Raw genomic sequence first — 16,208 nt, 5'->3', positions numbered from 1 at the left:
AGTTGGAAAACATCTTGAATTTAATTGGAGCAGTTTCAGGACACCAAAGACTTATGAAAATCTCATGCTTATAGAGAAGAAATAGAAAATGTTCTTGCCTTTTTGACTATTATATGAAAATGAAGGCATCTATCACAAAGCTGTCATGACACTTACAGGAAAATGATGCATCTTTGGGGAATTATTCAGACTGTTTTGACAAGCTCTACCATCTGAAAATGGGGCTGGAAATGTCCTCTTGGCAAGAAACATTAGACAACATAAGCCTCCACAAGGGCAGCTCTTGTCTCGCTATTGCCATTGGTATTTTCATCTTCACCAGAAAAAGAGCTGATAGAAAAAATAGTACTGGAATTTGTGTTTTATTTCATTTAGTACTCCAATATTCTTCCATTATTGCTCATATCTTCTGTGTCCCTGAGTGGTGCATCTTGATTTTCTGCTAAATCTTTCTTTATTTAAGCTAATAAAGGTAATAAAATGAAAGAAAAGAAAAGAGAAAAGAAAAGAGAAAAGAAAAGAAAAGAAAAGAAAAGAAAAGAAAAGAAAAGAAAAGAAAAGAAAAGAAAAGAAAAGAAAAGAAAAGAAAAAAGAAAAGAAGAAAAGAAAGAAAAGAGCAGAAGCGTGAAACTAAAAGTTACTTTCTTGAAGGAGTCACATAATGTTTCCTTATTCATTGTAAGTTCATTATGGTACTCTTCCTCTGAAGCAGAGAATATGATCACCCAGCAGCTTAAGAAAATGTTGTTAGAAGGCAAGAGGTGCAATTGTTTCAATCTTTTTTTATTATCTCGTGGGTATTTTTGCTACAGCCAAGTACTACTTAAAAATACTGATGAGTCACAAAATAATGCCATCTCTACATATTAGGGAATTAATTGCTTTGTCAAGCTTCTTGACATTATTTTAGCTTGAGCTAATGCTAACTCCACTCAGAGCATATGAAGCTATGGAGGACAAGCAGAGCCCTGGATTCTTGTTCTTGCCCCCAAAAAAATACTCCTGCCTTGCTGCCTTCTAAAATGTCTCTTCCAGGAGGAGATTGCTCACTGGCCCAGCACAGGAGGGAAGAGGTCCACATGCCCTCTCACTTCTGGAAGCTCATCAGTAAGCCTAGCATCAATGTCAACCTCTAAGTCACTCCTCTGCAATCAGGGAACTGCGAAAGATTCATACTTTTAAAAGTCGCAAGAGTACATCCATGGCAAACATACCATGGAAGCAGAGAAAAACTACCACGCCATGTTCTGAGTATGCAACTGGTGAAATAAACTCCAAAGTTATTTTGTTTTCCATGTCTCAACTATTGAGTAGTTTCAACCACCTTAGGAAACCTACAGTGTTTCCTCATTTAAGCTGACTTACCTTATTTGCATGTCAATATATATGTCCTCACCAAGCAGAGCTATCACTTGTAATTCAAGAAATCACAAATTCAGCTCATCAAAGATAAATATACCCACAGTTCACATTTCACCTACGAACGCCTTATGGGGTAGGGGTCACAGGGATGTTGGAAGAAGTTTCTATGCTATATTTCATTTTTTATTTCAATAAACTTGTGGTACAATTAAAATAATAATGCCAGCTATCAATCCAGGAATGTATCTTTCTATGCTGCCTAAATTTTGAATTTAAAAATCCTTTTGTCCTTTCCTATCCTGTTTTCCACCTCAGTGACCACCGACATTTCTTCTACATTGACTATTCTAAACAATTAGCTGAGAAGCATTCCTTGAAAATACCTCACCAGCCCAACACCTTCACTCAATTAGGATATTGCTTCCTCTTCAACTAACACTGTTCCTGTAGGACTACCCAAAGGGAAGAGGCCCTCCAATAGAAGTGAGGCTGCCAGAAGCTGGCCCTGAGGTAAACCCCTTTTGTTAATCAGTCCCTTCTCCCATTTCGAAGAGACATAAGTTGGGAAAGAATCAAGGAGAGCGTGTGTGCAAATCAACACCCCTTTTAAAACATAAATAGAAATGTCGGCTTTTGACGTTATGCTCAAGTTGACAAAAATCTCAATTTCCTTTGCCATTTCATGCACGTGTCAATACTGCAGATTAACAGCTTCTGCACTGACTCACTGGTTTTGTTCTCAGTGTCAGAAAACTAGAGAGAAACAAACCACCCAAAAAAATCAGATAATTTCTGGTAGGAAAAGAACCACAAACATGCAAAATTCAAAGAGAATGCATCTATTGTTAGCCCAGGCTATTAGTGCCTGCTACCATTCGGTCCAGTTGGAGGGAGGAGCAGACTTGCACAAATCATATATTAGGACAATATGTTTAATACAGAGCCAGAGCAGAACGTTTCTGGCATATTTTAATAGATACAATAACGTTGCCTCACAAATCTGTCCTTGAGTTTTTCTTTCAAGGGAACTGCCCTGGAGTTAGTTGCAAAAAAATCAGTGGTCTGGAAATTATGTAATTTAAACATGTTTACCTCAGTGTATGCCAGTGTGTGCAGCTGTTGAAGTGAGCAGAGCCTTGCCCTACTGAGGCTAATTCTCCTAAATTAAAAACTGCTTCTGTTCCATGCATCTACACACATATTTACCCTTTGCAGACCAAACTTGGGAATTTGGAACATTTTACAATACTTCCAAGTAAAGAGAGGCAAAAAAATGTTCAGCTGAAGAGTTCTTTACCAAAAATAATTACTTTTATTTAACATTATTTTCAGGACTGTATTTCAGTTTTCAGTAGGGAAAAGCAGAAGCATTTCATTGTCTTCCACTATTACAATATATCAAAATTAATAACACTTAAAATATATATTTTAAAATAATTAAGACTAAATTCATAGATTGTAAATTTAAATGGAACATTTCAGTGACTTCACTGGTTCTGCTGATGTTTAACAGGTCATTATGGCTGTTCAGATTCTCTCAGCTTGTCCAGTTTAAAAGCTGAAAATTTTAAATGAAAGTCACATCAAAAATTCCAGACTTCCATCTGTTTTCAGTGAATCGGCGTACAAGTTGGTAGAGGTAAACATAATTTCCTACACTTCAGACTGATTCTGTAAAAATATGAAAGATAGACTACTCTAGATCCAAATTATACAGAAAGTCAAGCCATTCCTGTCTGTTATTTAATTATTCTTAATACCATTCTTTCACCAAAGGATTTTTCTCTTATGCTACATTTGTGCAATACGTGAAACTAGGGACACCGTATCCTAACTACAGTAACGTATAGTGAGAGTTATATAAAACCACTATATATCACCTGTTCCTGCTTACCTTTTGCAATGAAAGTTCACCAGCAGAGATGAACTGTTAGTGCTTTGTGCATCACCAAGCACAAAGGTGTTAATGCATGAAAACTAACAGATTACAGTGTATAAAAGCACTGAACGCAGCCAAATAACATATTGGTGGGGTGGGATGGCAGCAATGGCAAGTTCCCCTGGACAGTGTTTGGAGCTGAATTTTGTGTTGCAGGCTCAGCTTCTTGCTGGGCTGATTTATGTGAGGTTGTATGGAGGCAGTCTCATGATCTGGAACTCTTTAAAATAAGAAAAGCCTTCAAATCTCGAAGATCCCTAGAAAATATACCTAGATGCTTGCAGTAGGGGCTTATGAAGAGGCCACATTGATCTGAAAAACTAAAAAGGGGGGATTCAAAAGAGATTTTTCACTCTCACTGATGAAACAGAAATCCATAGACGTGGCTTTTCCATATGACAAAGTGATATGCAATATTCACTGTGGTTTCACGCAGCTGGGTCAATAAACTTCCATTAACTATGGACAAACTGTCAAAGTGACCCGCTGCCCTCATTTCTGCAGAATGACTTGGCCTTAGCTGTCCATATTAATATGAATTTTAACCCTTTGGTTTGGCATTTTAATTCTTCATCCATTAGTCTCACATTTCTGTATTATCAGCTAGTACTATTGATTTTAAAGAATATGTGCAGTCAATTTGCACACATGTATTTGCAAAGGTCAGCAGAGGACACTAACGTGATTTCTGCTAGAGGTCCAGACGTTAGGCTTCCCGGTTATTTTTATTATGTTTTCTTCTGGCCAAGCCTTTTTTAATGCAAATGGAAGTAGTACTCCACATAACTGAAGGATCACTAGATGCCCTTGCAATCTGATTTTTTAAGGGTTCATTTGTGGGGTTTTTTTTCAGGACAAGTCTAAACAGACAGTGCAATCCCGGAAATATCTTTCGCCAGGCTGGACTTCTCCTGATGTGGTTGCCAGATATCTCAGCTGCCTGAGACTGTTAATTGGAAGGACTGGTAGGAAACGGCTGTTAATTGTTACACAGAAACAAGTGGAAGCAAAGCAACAGTCTGAGCCTCATCCCTAAGAGACCTGCACATATTTTATGTTTAAAGCACACAAATAACTCCAACAGCAAAAATCAAAGTTTTTACATAACTGAGATAGTCCCTGCCCAGCCTTTTTTTCTTTTTCTTTTTTCTTTTTAAATTAAATGGAAGCCAGGCAGTAGAGTTGTATTCTGAAATACCGAGGTCTGTAGTTGCACTGTTGCCAGGAAGGAAGTTTTGCAGCCAGAGTCTCTGGTTGTTAAGAAACGTGCACCCTGATCATTTTTACCCTTTCGGTGGAATATTCTAATGTTCCTGGTACAGAACCTTTCTGTCTAAGATCTTACTAATGGGGAGAGAAGAGTTTTATCCAATATTTAATATCTCCGCTTACAGATACCTCTGCCACTCAGAGGGAGTATATGGTGTTACCACTTTTGTGGTGTTACCTGAGACAGATCTGCTATTTGGAAACTCCAGAGAAATCTCCTAAGAAATGTCTGCTAGTAGTTTTTTTCCAGCTAATTCTTTTTAGTGCTCATTTCTTCCTTGTTTTATATTTTATGTTGCTACTGCACCAGGACATGCAATTCCTCAGTCACTAGCAGTGGCACATGTTATTTACAGATGTGAGGGACTTGTCTAAGCCATTCAAGGATGTGACTATTCACACTTCCTAGTCCTCTAATCTACCTAAGCACCTTCTTTCCATGGTCCAACTTCATCTGTAGGTCAGACAGAGAAATAATTTTTCCTTACATTTCCTGCAGTTCCATCTCTATTCGCATTAAAAGCAGCAAGAAGCTGTCCCTGAGTGCAAGATCAGTCTTCTCTGAATCTGTTGATATTCCAGGAACAGATTTTGAAGTGTTCTGGAACAGAACACAGAATTTGAAGTGTTCTGCTCATTATGACAGTGCCAAAGTCACTTAGTGGCACAATGCCACAAGATGATGAATTTCTGAAGTGCCCCAGGAATAAGACAGAGACTCTCAAATGTGCCTTTGCTCCATTCATAAATATTCCGCACCGGACTTCAGGAGAAGCAAAGCAGGTAGAGCTGTCATCCTGCTCTGTGTCTAGGTGCAGATCTAACAGTCTGCTTTTAGGAAAAAAAAAGTAATAATTTTAATTTCACTACTATGTTTCAAAATGTAAGAATAGTACAGCACTGTAACAAATAGCACTTGAATCTCATTTTTGATCAGGAATCTACGATGCTTCTGTGTCTCTGTTGGAGTTTCCACCACAAACATAACCTTCTTGTCTATGTTACAGTCCTTACAGTAGGGACTTATCTGGCATCTGCCACTTCTTGCAACAAAACAGCAACTAAGTCTCCTTTGTAGGGGGAACAGAATTTTTATTTAAATAGAAAGTGAATATGAGTTATACTTCAGAAAGTGTAAAGGCCAAATATTCACTCTGGAGTGAGTGAGCAACCTCAGTGGAGCTAAATCAATTTATACGCAATGACAACTTATGCCAAAACTTCAAAGTAAAAAGAAGCCCAACTGGCGTTTCCTTGAACAGCCATTTCATGGGCTTTTTCAAGGAAGATATAGGTTGGACGGGAAGAAACAGAATAAATAGGTAGCATCATTCTGGGACCCATCTTAAAAACACACTTTTACGTGCCTAGATTTTCACGAGTTTCACAACCTCTGAGGGCCCTTGAGCTATTGGTATGTGTAAGTTAAGCTCATACAGATGTATTTGAAGAACAAATCATCTTTTCTGCATCAGTAGGAAAGCAACTGATAGCTCTCCAGTGTGCTTTAGATTTCATACTCCGTTTGTAACAAGAGCTCCATAACACTCCCCATTACAACACAAACAACAACACAATCATTTAGTTTTGCAATCTGAGAGGGACAACGGCTATTTCAACATTCCCAAGGGGGTTTCGGATGACTTATTGATCAATTGATTAATAAATGTCAGCAGTCAGGGAAGAGAGCACCTCTGCTGCAAAAATAGCTGTCAGAAGAGCCCATAAGTGCATGAGCTACTAGGAGTGAAAAAATTAATCTGACAGAAAAACAGAACAGTGATTGTTTTACATTAAATGTGAGAGAATGCATGATCTGTGTTCCCAAAACTTGTCAGATATAACAATGAGAAATAGAAACTTCATTTCTGGAATAAAGATGTTTATGCACATAGTCCACATATGAAAGTTTGGAATTGATTAACTTTTCATAAAATAGCTGCTTTGAGCTATTTCTACTGAAAGTTAGCAACTGATGCTCTAATCATGCTTAAGTATCCTTTTGGTTTTAAAGCTGAATACTTTTCCTAGTTAACTTTTACATTGCTATTTTTGGCACAGGTAAGGGCAAATTTAGTCTGTTTAATCTAACTCTGTGTTTGGCTGTTGGTGCTTTCTCCTAAAGATCTCATTGAAATGAAGTTGAGATGTGGAACATGCATTATTCCTGAAATGCTGCAGTTTATTATTAGCTTTCATTTTCAGATAAGGTCATCATGGTATTTGAGATTTGTTTGACAGGAGGCATTCACATGTGTTGGAAAGGTTGCCTTTGTAGCACTATTGTGGTAAGAGCAGAGATTAGGGACTGGGAAGCAGATGCTTATCTATATGAAAAACCCTTACTCACCTGAGCTGCTTAACTATAGACAACTGAGCTATAAAAGTAAGTAAACTTATACAATCCCTTTATTTTCAGCAGACTGTGTGCTCACCTGAATTTGTGAGGTTGTTCTTATGGACAACTTAAAGATTAATCTCCCACTAATCTCATGTATTGAGACTTCACTAGGAGGCTCCAGATGTGACAGTGCCTTTCATCCCTTCCTAGTCAGGAATCTACATTCTCTGTAGATCTGACAGACAGGCACAATGCGATGAGACGTACCACTGACTTCTAACACAGATGGAGGGACCATACCTGATCAAATGATTTATTCAGAGTCACACCAGAAAGCTGTGAATCAGGATTTGAACTAATTCTCCCCAGCTGCTGGCCACCTCATGTTACAAAATCATCCCACTGTTGTCACATCAGCTGTACTGGTAAAAGATCTATTTCACCCATTGGAAAAGGTGTAACCATCACCACATTTGAACTAGCATCATAGCAGTAATAAGACCTCTAATAATTTCCTGAATGTCTTACAGGTGCAAAACTAAGATTCTAATTACAGTAATGATAAGAAAAGTAGATATTTTGATGTTACAGGCTGAATGTACTATGGAATTCCCTCTTTAACTTATTAGCTAATTAAACAGCTAATTGTGCACTTTACTAGTTAAGAGCACATATAAACATAAAGTGATAAAAGAATTTGGTGCCAACTTTTCTTTAAATACTTTGGTCTCTCTGAAATCTAAGCAGCATGTTCCAGACCCCAGCTAAACAAACATGAACAGTTTTCCTCTATGCTTTGCAGTAGTTCATGTATTTTAATAAAAATTGGTTCTGTTATTTCAGAACTTTCTTGAAAGGGCCGGGGGGGGGGGGGGGGGGGGGGGGGAAGAGTACTTTAAATTAGCCTGGTATAAGGTGAACATATGCCCTGATTTGATCACAGTGCCTTTTATAACATTATCTCATTGATACTGTCTCAAGTGGATCATCCAGGAAGCTGAAATAAAGCATCTGATTTTTTTTAGAAATGCAGCCGGTGTTTATCTGCGTGCACATGATTATTTTGCGTAGTAGCACCACCATGTTCTGTCACATTAACTCCCATTTCTCAACAGGAAGGAAAATGAAAAATTATTCCTATTCTAGACAAATTCCAAGACAGCTAGAGGGAGGAGAAGGTATGATGGCATAGACCAGTGGTATTTTATGACTAAATACACACTTATGTACTACCTAAGCTACAAAAAAGAGTAAATCATGTAATTGATGATGACCTTCAAAGTTTTATTTCCTGAAATTCTGTTGTTTTGAATCAAACTTTTTAATTAACCAATAATCACACAAAAATTCAGAGTCATTCAGTTGAATTATTTCCTGTACAATTTAAAAACATTTAATTTTGGTTTTACCTTTTTTGTATAAAAATATATATAATATATATATATATAAAAAGTGAAAATCATGAGGATTTTGATTTTTAAATCAAAACAGACAATGGTAACATTTTAATTCACTTATTTGTGACCTCCACCCCAAAAGAAAGAATATTTAAATCAGGAGAGTGACAAAGCTCGACATTATTTCCCTTATACTGACTTACGATTTTTTATTAACAAATATGGTTCCTCAGAAGTTGTATGGAGCTGGTCTGGGCTCACAGCTGAGGACCTTGGGATGGTAGCTTAGGCTCAGAAACCCCTGATTCCTCTCCTTCAGCAACCTGAAGGCACTCCTTTGAAATATTACTTCACCTTGCTCATGTACCAGGCAAAACTTCTTCCCTAATCCTAGTCCTGGCATATGAGCCCCACACCTCAAGAGCCACAGACTGGCCACTGCTGGCCTGGCAGGATGAGAACCTGCTCTCAGCAAAAGCCTCTCTGCAGTTGAAAGAATAATACATAGAGGGTAAATATAGTACAAAGTCCTTTTTTAATTATTATAATTTACATATAAAAAGTTAAATATGAAAACATAACACAGAGAGGATAAATATAGTACAAAGTAGGTTTTTAATTATTATAATTTAAAAATGTCTAAAAAATAAAATAAATTTGCTAATTTCTTTTTCTATATTGAGCAAGAGTTTCTGATAACAATTTTGTTTCTTGCATGGCATCAAAATGGGCTGCACACATTGTTACATATATGCTAATTAGTTAGAATTAATTAACTACATTTGATTTTAATAGGAATATAGAGTTATAAGAAATGAGTTATAAGAAATATTTTAGTGGAATTTGTGTTTGCATAGCAACCGACAGCTACTATGAAATCCTCTGTACAGCCCCGTACCAAGGCCGAAGGGACTGGTCAGAATCACCTAGTAGGAATGTTTCTTAGATAACAGACTTAAGATTCAAAGATGATTGGATGCAGTGTTTATGTGTAGCCTAGGAGAACGTATTGAGATGTCAGAATGTAGAATTAATGGGAATTGGGAAAGTCGAATGAAATAACTCGCAGTTACCTGCCAAGAAACAGTGAATGTAGGTAAAAGGTAATTCTGGCAGGGGGTCTCACGACCACCAACTCATATACCACCTACCCGATTAATACCCCAGACCCATTTCCAGACCTTTCTAAACTTTACTGAGCAGAATCGGATATGGGAGGAAAGTATGTTAATGATTGTCAGGAAACACTATGTTTATGTATGAATACTTAATGAATATGTATGAGTAAGTCCTATATAAGGTGTATGATTTTGAAACTTGGTGTGCGTTGATCGTGAGAGGACTCACTCACGCACCCAGCCGTTAATAAAGAAGTGTCTGCTTATCTGCATCATATTGGTGTTGCTAAGTTCTTTATTACAAGATTTCAGTAACAATATCACTTCAAAAGATGATGTTTCTTGTATTACTGTTATTGTTAATGAAGTCACTTAACCATCTGGACACGTGTGTCTGAGAGGCTTGCACAAAAACCTATTCCCAATCTACAAGCCAAAAATCAATGACTGAAATTAAAACATGCCTAACACTATTCTCTAAAATATGTATAAAACAATGTTGTACTGTCTGTGAAAGCAACTTTTTGAGATGAATCACTATTCTAGATCACCAGTGGGGTAGATAAGCACAGCATCAGGGAAGCAGTCAATTGACACAAATGAGTATCCATATCAAAACAGGTGGTAGAGTAGAGTTTTAGGGATATCTGAAGTCAAACTGCTTATTTTAACAGAGCTGACCAAATAGTTCAGCATGGATAATGCTCGTTACAAGCACTGGAGCATTGTCCAAAATATCTTCTGAGATATTTACTAAAGAATTTTGGTGCAAAATCTGAAGCTGAAAAATATTGTGGCTAGAAGTAAAGGTCTGCTCCAGTTGCTTTACATTTTCATCCTTTGGACAGCTAACCTACCCCTTACATTCCAGTATTCATTGCCAGAATTGTGCAGGATACAAGTATTATTGTTGCTGCTTCACTAATAAATTCTAGAACAGGAAGGTAATGAATAATAGAGCATTAAGAACTGCATATGCTCAAATTAAGATTGCACTGTTTGTATGCTATAGAGAAAGAATGTTTTCTGTATTTCATTTTTCCCAGTTCACTTTCCCAGTGTAGTTACTGGGAAATTGATAGCAGGTTTTCTCACATGTTCTTTGCTTCCTTATGAGGTCTCATGTGGACTTAAAAGTTCATAAAACACCATGGTTTGCCAACATTTTCACAAATTCCTGGCCACAGCCCAAACATAACCAATGAATAAATTGATCTGGGGGAAAAAAAAAAATCTGAGCAAGCCTAAATGCTCATTTTGTTCTTTTTCTAAAATTGTTCTTTTAAAAGTAAATCCTAGTTACATTGAATTATTTGACTATAGCTATTTCTAAAGAAAACCCCTTTAATTATCTATCATCCAGTGAACTCTCAGTCCTTTGTAAACTATTCTCAGGAACTTTAGTGTATAAAATGATAGAAAACTTTTCAATTCTGAAACAAATCACTGTACGCATTCCTGTAGTCAGTGTGTTTCTCTTTATGTGAACATACGTAAGGATTCTTGGTATTTTTATATAAAGTACATATCTCTAAAAATATTACATAAGTAGTTATATTCATAGATGTAGATAAGTGCATTGAAAGAAGGAGCTGGGAATACCACTTATGATTAATGTTACCTATTCCAAGACCTTGTTCTTATTTCCTTACTGCTTGAGCAGGTATCAGTGCCTAAAGCCAAGATTTTCCATGTCAGATGTCATCAGAAGCCTGAAAATTTTAAGAAAAAAAAATTAGCCAAAGCAGGTCAGACATCTGTGAGAAGGAGGCTAAGGGAAAACATATATCAGCAAAACAAGCATTTGTCCTTCAAGAAATTTGAGTGACCTTTTCTTTGAAGAGGTCCAACACTGGTTTTGGAACACAATAATGAGACTTGGAGTATGGCTGTATATGTGCTAAAGTTCTTTTCCTTCCAAATACCAGAAATTGATCATGTTATTATCTTCCCTGGGAAGTTTTAAAATTATTAAAATTAAGATAAATATTAGGCTAAAAAATACTCTAATGAGATTTCATATACTATTAGTGTAAAAGGAATACTGAACAAAAACATCCTGCATCATGAAGTTTCACCCCTGCTGCTAAAGGAAATTGCATAATACAGATAATAGATGCAAGAAGTTCTGCGCTGAAATGAATCAGACTCTTGGCTGCAGCTTTTCTGCTGGAGAGTGCCCCTAGGGCACACCCCTCCAGGCCTTAGAAACCTACCCCCACTTCCAGTTTGAACTTACTAGCCGTCATTTTACACCCATTTCTTCTTGTGCCAAGACTGTTCTTCAGTTGTTCCTTGGGCCCTCTTTGGCTGTGTTTGCTCAGCACAAGCATGGCCTCTCTCAACCTTCATTTCATAATGGGAAGCAGCCAAGGGTCTCTCCCATGAGCACCTTGTAGTTCCTCTGTGAATGTGATGTGGAGTAACAGAAGTAACTGTGCACAGTAAGTCAAATGAAGCATTCAAATGACTTTGTAGAAAAGTTCTTTGTTTCTGCTAGAAACATCTTCTGTGAGGTCACACTTGTCTTTTCCTGAGCCATGTTGCTTGTTCATACATGACTCTTTAATCAGAGAAAAATCTTCCACATCTGCCATTTTCAGCTGATAAGTGCCTGTCTGATAGAGAAATCAATTTGATAAACCCTTAAGAGTGCATAATTTGTACTATTATATTTCACTTTGTTTGTATTTCTACAGTTCTTATTCCATTCATCCTGTTCAGTTTTGATAAGATGTCCCTACTTTTGGTTACGAGCAACTTTCATTTAGCATCAGCAAAGTTAATTAATGTGTTTTAATTCATTAAAAATCAGAAGAGCATTTTAAGATCATTCCTTTAGGAAGACTATGGCCTAAACAGGGCTATCTGCAATCAGCTTAGTTTTAGCAAGGTTTTCTCAACTGGCTTTTTTTTCTCTAGTGCCAGTTGCCTCCAATTGGCATAGTTTTGTGCATAAGCATTGTATTAGTCTAACTAAATAAGATCTACTGCATTAATATTGTCTAAAAACGAAGTTGTCTGGTAATCTAGGCAACTGATCTCCCTGTAAAATGTTATATTTAAATCACTTTCCCTTCCATTTGGCTTCCCATTTCTGCAGTTCTTTAAAATACCTTCCAAAATCTGTATGCTATTGAGATCACACAAAAATTGTCCTTTTTTACTTTACGTTTGTGCATTTCCAGTTATTCTATTTAATAGATTTAGTTACTGTCCTTATTACTGGACCTGTAATTTCATATTCCAGTTCCTTCTGTGTTCTGAAATGGAGATTTTTTCCTTCTATATGGTACATATACTGAGGGTTTTTTCATATCTCAAATGAGATAATTTCCACATCTATTCCTCCATTCTAGTTACACATTAACCTCTCCCCCATGCTCAGCATTATCTTTATTAAAATCTGAGAAAGAATATTAATCTAAGTCTCAGAACAACTTTGACAAAAATGTTACTGATATCCATAAGAAAATTTGGACAAGAATAAGTTCAGTTCTGAAAGTCAATCTGACTTGTTATTGTACATTGAAACCATGTAAAAATATTCAGTTTTTCAGCACAGCACTTTCCAAGTGAAACTAGTGAGTTTCAACTAAGAAACATATTTGGGAGATTTATTTGAGTCCAAAAGTCCAAAACAGAGCTTGAGAAACAATGGAGGAAGTTGGAAAAAAAAAAAAGAGAATTAGCCTCAAGTTGGTCTGGATGTCATCAGTTTTGATTTTGGCATTAAGTTAACTACCCACATCCAAAAACATCAACATTTGAAAGCATTATTCAACCCAGATTGGTGGAGCATCTGTTCCCTAGTAGGTGTAATTTCCATCACTTTCAGCCAAGATCCTCTTCATCTTTTCTTGCCGAATCACCACTTCTGGTCTTGGACCAAAATGCTTAAGCCACAGTCCTGTTGGTTCCCCAGACAGTGGTGAATTCCGTTCACGGTGTGAACAGTACACGTGCAGTTCCTTTTACCACCCTTTCCACTACAAGCTAACTGCTGGTATCACCAATGATGCTTAAATTACCCTCCATTTTGAGGTATCCAGTCTTTCTGTAACAATTTAAGCAGAGCTAATACACGCAGGTTTCTACAGGGAAAAACTAATCCTTATCCTCTACTCTGAGTCACAGTTGAAGGACCTGGAGCTGGATCTGCGGGGAGACCCAGCAGTCCCTAATGGATATAGGAAATAGCGATGAGAGACTTCTGCCTCTCTCCTACACTTAAGTGTCCATCTGTAGTCAAGGCTGGAAGCCATAGGAATCAGATCATAAATTCATCCTGATTAAAAATAATATTTACTTATGTATAAGTATACTGGGACTGAGAACATGTACCCAAGGAGTGGAATGGACCATTTTAACAACTTACTAAGCTAAATTTGCATTCTGGTGCCCAGACAACCATCCCAGGGCATGCTTAAATTTACTGGCATTTGCTAAATACAGCAAAGGTACAGGACCACTAGCATTTTAATTAATAGATTTACTAAAGTTAAGATCTACAGAATACTTCACAGGCATGACCTATGGCTGCAGGTCCTATGAAGGAAGATTTTCCCCTTATTAAGTTGTTATAACAAAGACTTTAACTCCTCAGTTTCTAAATCCCCTAGGAAAAAAACAATCAGATTTCTTGACCTTATCATCAAAACTATTCATATATGTTTGAGGGCCATGAATCACACCTCCTGCACCTGAAAGAGCCAGGAGGAGAGACCCACTGACACCACAGGATGCAGTTGAGCTGTGGCACTGCTGTGTCCCACGGCAGCCTCATCGGGCACGCTAGTTATCTGGCATGCTAACACTACCCACTGGTCATGCTGGGGCTGTGTGTGCACCAGCAGGAATGAAATTTTTACCTCCCCAGCCCTTATGGAGAAAGGTTTCCACAAAGATGTGAAGACTTGGAGGGTAGAAAATGCAGTGGCCATCCAAGCTGATTTTGTCTGGGTCACATTATCTATTCTGGCACACAGGTTGTTGCAAACTGCACCCTACGTGCAGTTCAAGCCACAACCTGGTTGCCCTGATGTCATTTATCAGCAAAATTGTCAGTTATTACTTGTGTCAGCAATAGCAACGTAAGACAGACAAGTCTTCAATAATACATAGCAATCATCCATAATTTAAATGAAGCCATCTACAAAATAATACTCCTAAGTCCCGTATACAGCTGAATAGACAAAGGAAGAGACCATAGTAATTCATTACAAATCTGCCAGGAATCCCGGGGCAAGTAACCAGTGTGAGCATCCACTAACGTATTCAAAAAGCATGGCTGGCTGTAACCCATCCGTTTGTTTGAGAGAAGGAGAGCAGCTCATGCTCTAGAACAGCCTTCACACCTTGAGAAAGCTATAAAGTTTCTCAGATTCTCAACCATATGTAAAAAAGCAGAATTTAGCTTGCTAAGATTGCCTTCAAGTCTCAGCCTGTAAGAACAGACGTTTAAATCATTGGAGAGCTCTGTCACAAGCTAAAAGCAGACTGGTTTTGTATTTGTGCCTGAAGTGCACAAATATCTTCAATATACAAATCAAGACACAACCGACCAAAGGGACCGCTGAGACCACTATGAAAGATCATGAGAAGAAACCATACCAGGCACCTAATCAGTGGCAGTTTTTTCCTGTATGCATCACTGAAAACAACCTTTAGGGAAGGTTGATGTGGAGGACAGTAATTGGGCACATATTTTACAGAAGGACCTTGGAATCCAAAAGAGGTTCGATTTCACTGGGGTTTGCCATCACATCCTTTGCCATCACAGTTGCAAAACACTTTCAGGAAATATGAAATATATACCACAGAAGAAAGGAAACCGGGACTGGGGAAAGCTCTGGAGATCAGAGGATGTCTTACAAATTGTCAGCTCAGACTAAAGGGCTTGGAGACCATAACAGTGGGAAACCTGAAAGAATTATGTTTCCATAAAGAGAATATACAATAGATTTAAGCTATAACAAGACATTTATAAATTTGGCATACCTCTTCCGAGGAAAGGTATAGACAGGTCCTTCCTAGGTAACTTCCCATTTACTCATTACCCTGAAGAGGACTGCTTTGAGAAATACATTCTTTTAAGTATTAGTTTCTGATTAAAGTCTCATACACATTTTGTAGAAGAAAAGATTTCTAATACTGAAAGTATGCGAAATATCTGCAGCTTTTCTGTAAAGGTACAATAATAACAGTCCATAAGCAGCACATCATCATTGTGACTAATCAGCAAATTCAGCTGGCACATAAATTGACAAGAAATGTCATCAATGTAAATTAACTTTTTCAAGCCATGAGAAAAGAGCACCAGCTTCATGTTACAACTGAAAGAATGGCTCCGTTTTGGAAAGTCATTCGCTATCATGCGATAGACAATGACCCCTGTCAAAAGTTTTAACAAAGTTCACAGGTCAATGCAGTGGGAGGATCTCTGCTGTCCTGACTCTTAGTAATAATCTAATCACGCAGAAAAAGTTTTAAGTGTTGATAATTTAGTGAATGAAATTCATGCCTTTTGACCCTGAATGAAGAGACAAGGGAGATTCTTCTTGTCTTCAATTAAGTTTAAAGCTATTTTTAAACACCTTATGTGAGCCAAGCATCACAGGATCCCAGTATTTTTAATGCAGTTTTCAAGCTGTATCATAAATTAAATCTGCAGATACTGGGTGTTGGGAAAACTTTTTCACACAACAGCCGTGAAATCCTGATACTGCTGAAGTCAATGGGAGTGCTGCCATTTCTTCAACAGGGTCTGGATTTCAGCCATA

This window comes from Falco punctatus, assembly GCF_963210335.1.
Source record: "Falco punctatus genome assembly, chromosome: 1".
Classification (NCBI taxonomy): domain Eukaryota; kingdom Metazoa; phylum Chordata; class Aves; order Falconiformes; family Falconidae; genus Falco; species Falco punctatus.
The sequence above is the reverse complement of the archived record's forward strand: the minus strand, read 5'-3'. Positions refer to the sequence as shown.